The sequence below is a fragment of the Aegilops tauschii genome, chromosome 7, assembly GCF_002575655.3.
Source record: "Aegilops tauschii subsp. strangulata cultivar AL8/78 chromosome 7, Aet v6.0, whole genome shotgun sequence".
In the NCBI taxonomy this organism is placed as follows: domain Eukaryota; kingdom Viridiplantae; phylum Streptophyta; class Magnoliopsida; order Poales; family Poaceae; genus Aegilops; species Aegilops tauschii.
This window is the reverse complement of record NC_053041.3, coordinates 570368957-570377035: the sequence shown is the minus strand read 5'-3', so window position 1 is coordinate 570377035 and position 8079 is coordinate 570368957. Positions and strand designations below refer to the sequence as shown.

Sequence of the window (8079 nt, the reverse complement as noted above, 5' to 3'; positions counted from 1 at the left end):
TAAGCTGTGCATAGTTCCTTTGACCAGGAGCTGGCTAGGTTCTTCTGGTAGGCAGGGGATGGTCGGCCCAAGTACCATATGGTGAAGTGGGATGACATTTGCTTGCCGAAGGATCGAGGTTGGTTGGGCATGCCTGCATCGCGCCGGATGAACGTTGCGCTTATGCTGCGTTGGGTTTGGCGGATCTTGCGGGGAGATGGTGGGTTGTGGCTACAGCTGGTTGAGTCCAAGTACTTGCAGGGTCAACCCCTCATGGCTTGCTCTCACTCAGCTGGGTCACAGTTCTGGAAATCAATTCAGGCCATCAAGGAAGAGATTAGGTTGGGTGTGCGTATTTCTTTTGGCAATGGCTCTAGGACCCAATTTTGGTTGGACCCCTGGCTCGAGAGTGAGCCTCTCCGCTTGCGGTTCCCGCGGCTCTTTGCGATTTTTGATGACCCGACCATTCTTGTATCTGCGGCTGCGTTGGAGGAGGGGTGGAACATTGCGTTCCGCCGCTCATTCGGTCCAGATGAGGTCCGGGAATGGACTGGCCTGAGGGAAGTAGTCCCTCTTCCTCTATCCCCGGACCCCGACACTGTTTCTTGGAGCCTTTCTCCTTCGGGTGAATTCTCCGTTAGTTCGGCCTATCAGGCATTATGCCGTATGCCGGTTCTACAGTGGTTATCCTCATTGTGGAAGGCACCGCTGCCCCTGAAGATTAAGATTTTTGTATGGCAACTTCTCCGAGACCGTCTGCCGTCGGGACCGAGGTGCTGAAACGCCATGGTCCGGGCAATGGCCTTTGCCCTTTGTGCCATGTCCCGGAAACGGGAACGCACATTTTGTTTTCTTGCGTAGCAGTGCAGGCAGTTTGGTGCTTTGTTCGTGAGGCTCTAGGGCCAAAGTGGGAGGCTCAGGACCTTGCAGAGTTTCTGCAGGTTATGGCTACTCAGGTTGGCCGTAAGCGCCGACTGTTCTGGCTCATCTTTGCGGCTATGATGCGGACTCTCTGGACTACTCGCAACAAGATGGTGATTGAGCGGGTGTTCCCGTGGCGTGCTTCTGACTCGTTCTCCCAATTTCTTGCCTTCCTGCAGCACTGGCATCCGCTCGCTAGGCCGAGGGATCGTGATCGCCTTCAGCTTTTCCTGGACGCCCTGGTGTCTACCACGTGTCGGCTCTCCGACCGCTCGCCGGTTCCGTAGCTTGCCCCTAGTGGCCCTTCTGTTTCTTCTTCTTTCATTTGGGCGTCTTTGTGCTATGGCCCCAGCATTTCTCCTTTATGTCTGTGTTTGAGATGTGGTTGTATGGACGTATGCGTAATCTATAAAGCGGGGCGAAAGCCTGTTTCGAACAAGGGACTACTCTCGTTTATTCTACCCATTTTTTCTCTTCTCTCGTTTTGACGCATGGACCCTGCTTTTATAGTAATTTCTCTACTCCCTATCTATTGTCGAGTATTATAACTAATTTATTGTGAGCCTGGATGTGTTGCATATATACACCAGACCTGAATGTTGGTTTGCACGTCGCCCGGTTCAATACTATATACATAATGAGATAATCGAGTTGTCATTTATCACCAAGATGAGTATTTTTTTTCATTTGCTGCTTTATCCATTGCAGTTTTCACTCGTTATCCTGATATTTGGCATGGAAGGTATCAGGATGCCCAAAGGTGCTTGGATTCTGTTTTTTCTGATACCAACACAAGTGGCGCAATGATTCCTCACAAATTCCTACATGGCTAGAAAAAAACGTGCTTGTATTTCTGCTGTCCACTCGTTTTCACAGGGAACCTGTCTGCGGGACTGATAATAGTGAAGTACCTAAAATGGCCCTGACAACTAAATATACTACCGTGAATCTGCTGTAGTATTGCCTCCTTTGGGCCGTCCAGTCAAAAAAATAAATGGCCCAAATTAACTTGATGTACAGTAAAAGGTCTCCCCGATTAACGTATATGTGATGTCCACTTAAACCTTGGAATCAAAAATCTCTACTCCTAATGGACGAGTTGGTTGAATAGTCCGCCACTTTTGTCTGGTTTTTTTTGACTGGTTTTTTTTCAACCAGTTTGTTTCCATCAAATTACCCCCACCCCCACGCGGTTGTGCTCTTCTCTAGCGTCGCCCTCGGCCCGATCTCCGGTCGCTGTCCACCACCGCGTCTGCGGCGGCGGCGCGGCGTGGCGCCACCTGCTGCTCCTCCTCACCGCCCAACCGCTCGCGCTCGCCCTCCTCGCGTTCGCGCCCCAGTGGCGCGGTGGCGGCGTGGACGACGCCGGCTCCCGCTGGCCCGCTCGCCTGGCCGTGCCGGCCCCGTCGAGGCTGCACTCCCTCCACTCCTCCGCCGCCTCCTGTGTCGAGGTGCTCGCCGCCCCCGCCTTCCCCTACCTCCGCGGCTGGTCCTTCCACTTCGACGCGCCGGACACCCACCACCCCAAGGTACTACCTTTCCAATCTCACCTCCACCCTCTTCCTCGCCGGCCGCCGACCGATGTGACCGACCTGCTGATCTTTTGCTTGCTTGCCAGGTGTGGGTGCAAACGAGCACCTCCGCAGGCCTGGACCAGATCCTGCTGTGGCTCTTCTACCACAAGGTCGTCGGCGTCGCACACTTTTTGCTCTTTGTCGAGGGCAAGGCCGCCAAGCCCAGTGTCGCCGGGGTCCTCGAGTCCATCCCCGTGCATTCCTCGCTTGAGATTTCCAAGAATCCAGTAGTACCAATTTCACTCAGCTTGTTCTCAATCTCTGACTCTGTTTCTCTTCTTCTTCTTTAGGGGGTGAAGGTGGGGTACAGGACCAAGGAGCTTGAGGAGCAGCAGGCCAGGTGGTCCGAAACAATCTTCGCCGCCCGCGTGCCTCGTCGGGCTATACACAAATTCATTTTGATGCCCATTCTGATGATGTATATGTTTCACCTGCAGCCGAATCTGGAATGAAACCTGGCTCGCAGGATTCTTCTACAAGCCTTGCAACCACGAATTGTTTGTGAAGCAATCACTCAACATGGAGATGGCCATTGTGATGGCCCGGGTATGTATGTTTGTTTTCGGCTTATCACCAGCAATTATTAATAGTGTTCATTTAGTGTATTGTATTTATCATAAACAAAAGGCATTTTTCTTCATGGTAGGAATCTGGCATGGATTGGATAATAATCCATCTAGACACCAATGAGTTGCTATATCCCGGTGGAGCTCCCGAGTATTCCATCAGACGCCTGCTAGCTGACGTCCCCGATGATGTTGACATGGTTATTTTTCCTAACTATGTAAGTATACGCCTGCTGGACTTCTTATGCAACAAGTCATCGCTGACAACAGATTAAGTAACTTTGATGAATTTTGACATTATTTGCTGCTTGTTAAATTTAATTAAGAGTGCCGAACCTAGGTGTGTGCAGCCTTGCTTTTGTCTCTACTCCTAATGGAGCAATTGGTAGGATTGCTTACACGGCTAGGGTTTTTTTTGTCCCACCACTTTCGTCCAGTTTTTTTCATCCCGTCTCCCACCACCACCTGCATTTTATTCTCTTTACAAAATATTACAGAAGAAAAAAAAACGTGCCGCCACTCCTCCCTCGATTTCTGTCTAGGGTTTCCTGCCTCCGCCTCCGCCATCGCGGAAGCCCAAGGCACACCGCCGCCTCTGCCGATCCCTAGGGACGCCGCCTCCATGGATGAAGTGGTTCCATTCGCTTGGTACACAAGAGGAACCCATCTGTGGCCACACCACCCCTGACATGTTGATGTTCATGGAGTATTCATATGATCCACAAGGACAGGAAATCTAGCAAGTAATGTTCTAATCAGTTGGGTTATCCCCTTTTGAAAAAAAATCTTAATCAGTTTATTGGTTGATTTGATGCATTAGGTTATTTCTAATTATGTTCGAATTTCATCAGATTTGTACTTAAGTTTGTTTCTCTCATTGAATAAATTGATTGCCGATCCTACAGGCTGGGTGAGAAGGAAACAAGGGTCACGGTGAACTATTGCTAGCTTGAGGAGATGCTCACATGAAGACATGGTTGCCGGAGGTTGCATACAACTAAAGTGAGCTTCTCTTCGAAAAATCTCTTAATTGTTTCACTTACCTTCTTTTTACTGTCAGCAGTTTCTACCTTTTCAAGTTGATTGTTGGTGTATGAGCCAAGACTGAAGATATACAAGCTTATGGTTAGTATTATCCCTTTTTCATATATTTTGGTTATTGTTTTAGTTAGCTAGACGGATGTGCTGCAGTTAAACAATCGAATGACTTCTATACTTATATCATTGTTTGGTTTATGTAATTGTTTGCACAAATATCTTGACTCGCTAAAAGTTCATGCAAATTTCTTACTGAAACAAGCACTGAAAATGACAAGCATGCAATGCATTTATTCTGGACCTACAGCGTGGCTGAATGTAAACAAGTGGGCTATATTGGACTCCACTAAATGTTTCGGAATTTACTACTTCCATATTTGTGTTATTGTGAGCTGAGATGCCCAAAGACAGTATGTTTCTGAATCTTTAATTATGTGTGGTCTATGATTCTCATGTACGCTGACATGTGGGTTCCAAAATTAATGATCACCTCTTTGTTGAGGTAAAACTGATAAGAGCTGAATATGTAAACAAGTGGGCTATATTGGACTCCACTAAATGTTTCAGAATTTACTACTTCTGTATTTGTGTTATATATTATGAGCTGAGACGCCCAAAGCCTATATGTTTCTGAATCTTTAATCATGTGTAGTCTATGATTCTCATGCACGCTCTTCCATTGCCGGCATCCATCTTGCTCTTTGGTGGTGGAAGCAGCAACGAGGCGCTCGCGGTTGTGTGGTGAGTGCACTTCACCTTCATGTGCAAGGGTGGTTCATCCACCCGCCTCCATCTATGAATGAAGTGCCTCAAGAAAAACTAGGAGGTACAATCAGCCCCAACTTATTTTATTCTTTTTTGCAGGAAATTAGGCCCCAACTTGTGAATGATGCTCATTATTGGAGAACAATATACTTTCTCTTTTCAGTTTTTTACAATGCTTGGAATTTATAGTTGGTACCTTCTACCTGTAGGTTGAGAAGCTGATAGGTAGAATAGTGAAATGGTTGAAGCCCGGTGGCCATATTTTCATTAAGTAATCGTGTTTCCACCAATTTGGAGGTTCCAAGAAGAAAGTAAAGCCTACACACTACCAAGAGCCAAGCTTTTATAGCAAGGTTATTAGTCCAACTCTTCACTATTTTTCTCTTTGTACTTCTATTTTGTACTAAGAGTGAAAGTTGTCTGTCTTGCTACTACTTTGTACCATCTGTAGGGCTATTACTTTAACCGAAACCAGATTTACTGGTTGTGGCACTGTATCCTTTAGTTCGATGCACCTAGATACTCTTGCATAGAATCTTGTGTCCAAATCATTTATATGTTGGCTATGCAAGAAGGTCGGGCGGCCAATATAAGACAAAGGCCTATAGAGATTCTTGGAAAATGTGTAGTGCAAATTCAATTACACAAACCACAAGTGTCCTCCTGCTCAATAATAATAATTAATAAGTATCCAATCTGTAATAATACCATTAAAATCAGAATCGGAGCATTTAGCCTTGAACACTACTTGGGAATATGTATGTTCTTCCTTATACAATGCAATTAATTTCACCATATGGCTTGATAACTAGACCATTTTACCATTAATCTTGACCTCCTTTCTATTGTTGTAATGGCCTTCAGATTATCTTATTAGCATGGTATTGTTTTTACCAACCAATGCGGATAGGAGGGCTGTTGAACTTTAGACTGCAACACAGTCGCACAGGATGAACCGGTCAAGAGTTTACACCATGTCTTGCAAGGCCTGTCTAATGACTTATTTGTGTCGCAAGAGAAAATATCATTTGTGACTAGCATCGATGGACCTTCTTAATATATCAAACAACCACATGTTGTTCTCAAGCTTTATGCCGACGGAACCTTGTAAGCTTTAGTGCACATGATATTTTTGTGAAGCTTCCTTATCATATCCATTTGAAATGTATGTTAGGAAACAAACACATTGTTAGTGGGACATGACATGGCATACATTGAATTAAATGGGCAGGGAGAAGGTAGTGCCAAGATGAGGGCTCTAGCGTGTGACTTATAGGCTTCACCTGTGGATGTTTTGGAATGACAATGACACAGCTTTTAATCATTAGTATCCTGTTTGTTAAAGATGCAGATTGAAAGGAAGGATAATTTTAATCATTAGTATCTCCATGGGTTCATTATCTTCATATTCATAACTTTAGATGACCAATTTCTTTCTTTAACCAGTAAGGATGATTGATTATTGCCAATATCTTTTATTTCCATATACATCACCTATCACTGTATTATGATGATCTGAGACATAATGGGGTACACATATTCTTATGATTCATCTAGCAGTATGTGATTTCTTGACATTTTCCCAGCAATTTCACTTTGGTTTTCTTCTTTGCTTTTAGGTATTTGTGTGATTGATTAGAACTACATACATAAAAGATGCAAGGACACAATATGATTTGGCATTTTCAGTGCTAGCACATGGAGCAGCAAGAGGGAGGAGAGGAGCTACCACGGTGGCCAGGTAACTCGAGGATGGAGGGGAATTCGCATAGAATAAGCCTGCACTCTTCGAGAAAATACATAGGATAATTATGAAATAAGGTACTGAAAAAAAACAAGAAAATATAGGTGACCAAATACTTGAGGGGTTGCAACTCTGCAAGACTGAAATTAACGAAAAGGTAAGCCTTTCCTTTATTAGATGAACAAACAGCTAAGCCAGCTGAGGAGCGATCTCCAACAGCTTCCCGGTCGCCAGTGGTCAAAGATTGTCTGCTGAAAGACGAACAAGTGATCATGTTCTATCATTGTTGAAAGCAGTAGTGAATGTTGATGTATGTATATTTTTCATTCAGTGTATTGGAAGTGCAAGTTGGTATTTTTCATTAGCGTGGTTTTTATATATTTTTCATCAAGTCGTACAATTTTTTTCTTTGGATAGAAAGGTAAATGCATATGTAGGTTGATTCAAGAGTTAATAATGGACATCATGGCGTATCAGTTGCATGGACATCATATTTTTATTTTGTGGTAATGCATGACATTTTGTTACAACGTGACAATGACTCGAAAGACATCAGATATGCCTTCTTGGCTCGGAGGGTGTCACGGGCGGCGCACGCCTCCTCGCCTAATAACGGTGGCCGGGGACTCCACCTTGGTGGTCCGTGGTGGAAGTACAGTGTGAAGAATAGAGGGTGCCATGACGAAGGTGAGCCGGGTGTCATCTGGTTCGGACTTCCACATTTCTCACCCACATATGGGCTGGATTTAGGGGAGCCCGGACCATCTAGATGCTTGGATTTTGGGGTGCCTGCTAGGTACCCATTTGATGTCTGAACATGCTCGAACGTACGAGAGACAAATGAACTTCAAACTTGGAGGCGACATTAATTATTTGTTTGATGTGTCATTGTTAGAGTGATGTAATGGTAAAGTATGTATACAACGACACATATGTGCATGGAGCTTGTAAAAATTATATATTAGACACGATCGGTGTTGAACCGTCAAAATATGTGTGCTCCCGTTGTGACGCACGGGCAATATAACTAGATCCTGTGTAAAAGTTAAGTTTTTCTTTTAATGTTTAAGCTACTAGGATATACTATAGCCAAGAATGTTAACACTAAACTAAAGTTAAGTTGAGCCCAAATTAAATTGAGTCGTGGAAGAGGAAGAGGGTGTGTGTGTGTGTGTGAGAGAGAGAGAGAGAGAGAGCATGGGTGGGAGAGAGAAGGGGAGGGATAGATATGGAGGGTGGTATATAGAGTGGGGAAAGCGAGACAGATATGCATTTGTATTTATGGGTGCAATAAAACAAATTAAAAGGCCCGTGGCAACGCACGGGCATTCTACTAGTCAGAACATAAGGCCTCAGTCAGCACTCCTCATTTTCTGCTGATGAGCAGTTCTTGGCATGACCAATGTTCGCTAAGAACAAGGAAGAGGAACTTGCCTGCGCATGAATTAATATAATATACTGGTAGAGGAAAATCCAGTATTTTTATGAGTGA

At 44.8% G+C, this 8079-nt stretch overlaps 1 long non-coding RNA gene across 5 annotated transcripts; it reads left to right on the top strand.

Moving 5' to 3' along the window:
* The first annotated feature begins 2566 nt into the window (after positions 1-2566).
* LOC109749015 (uncharacterized) lies at positions 2567-7601 on the top strand. 5 transcript variants are annotated; one of them, XR_012189714.1, is made up of 9 exons: positions 2567-2814; positions 2912-3020; positions 3121-3258; positions 3583-3783; positions 3946-4026; positions 4101-4165; positions 4731-4904; positions 5053-5196; positions 6463-7601. It is a non-coding gene; the product is annotated as an uncharacterized lncRNA (long non-coding RNA). The 5 variants fall into 5 exon arrangements; XR_012189712.1 differs by lacking the exon at positions 3583-3783 and having other exon boundaries at positions 6463-7597; XR_012189710.1 differs by lacking the exon at positions 3583-3783 and having other exon boundaries at positions 4104-4165; positions 6463-7596.
* Positions 7602-8079: the final 478 nt, after the last annotated feature.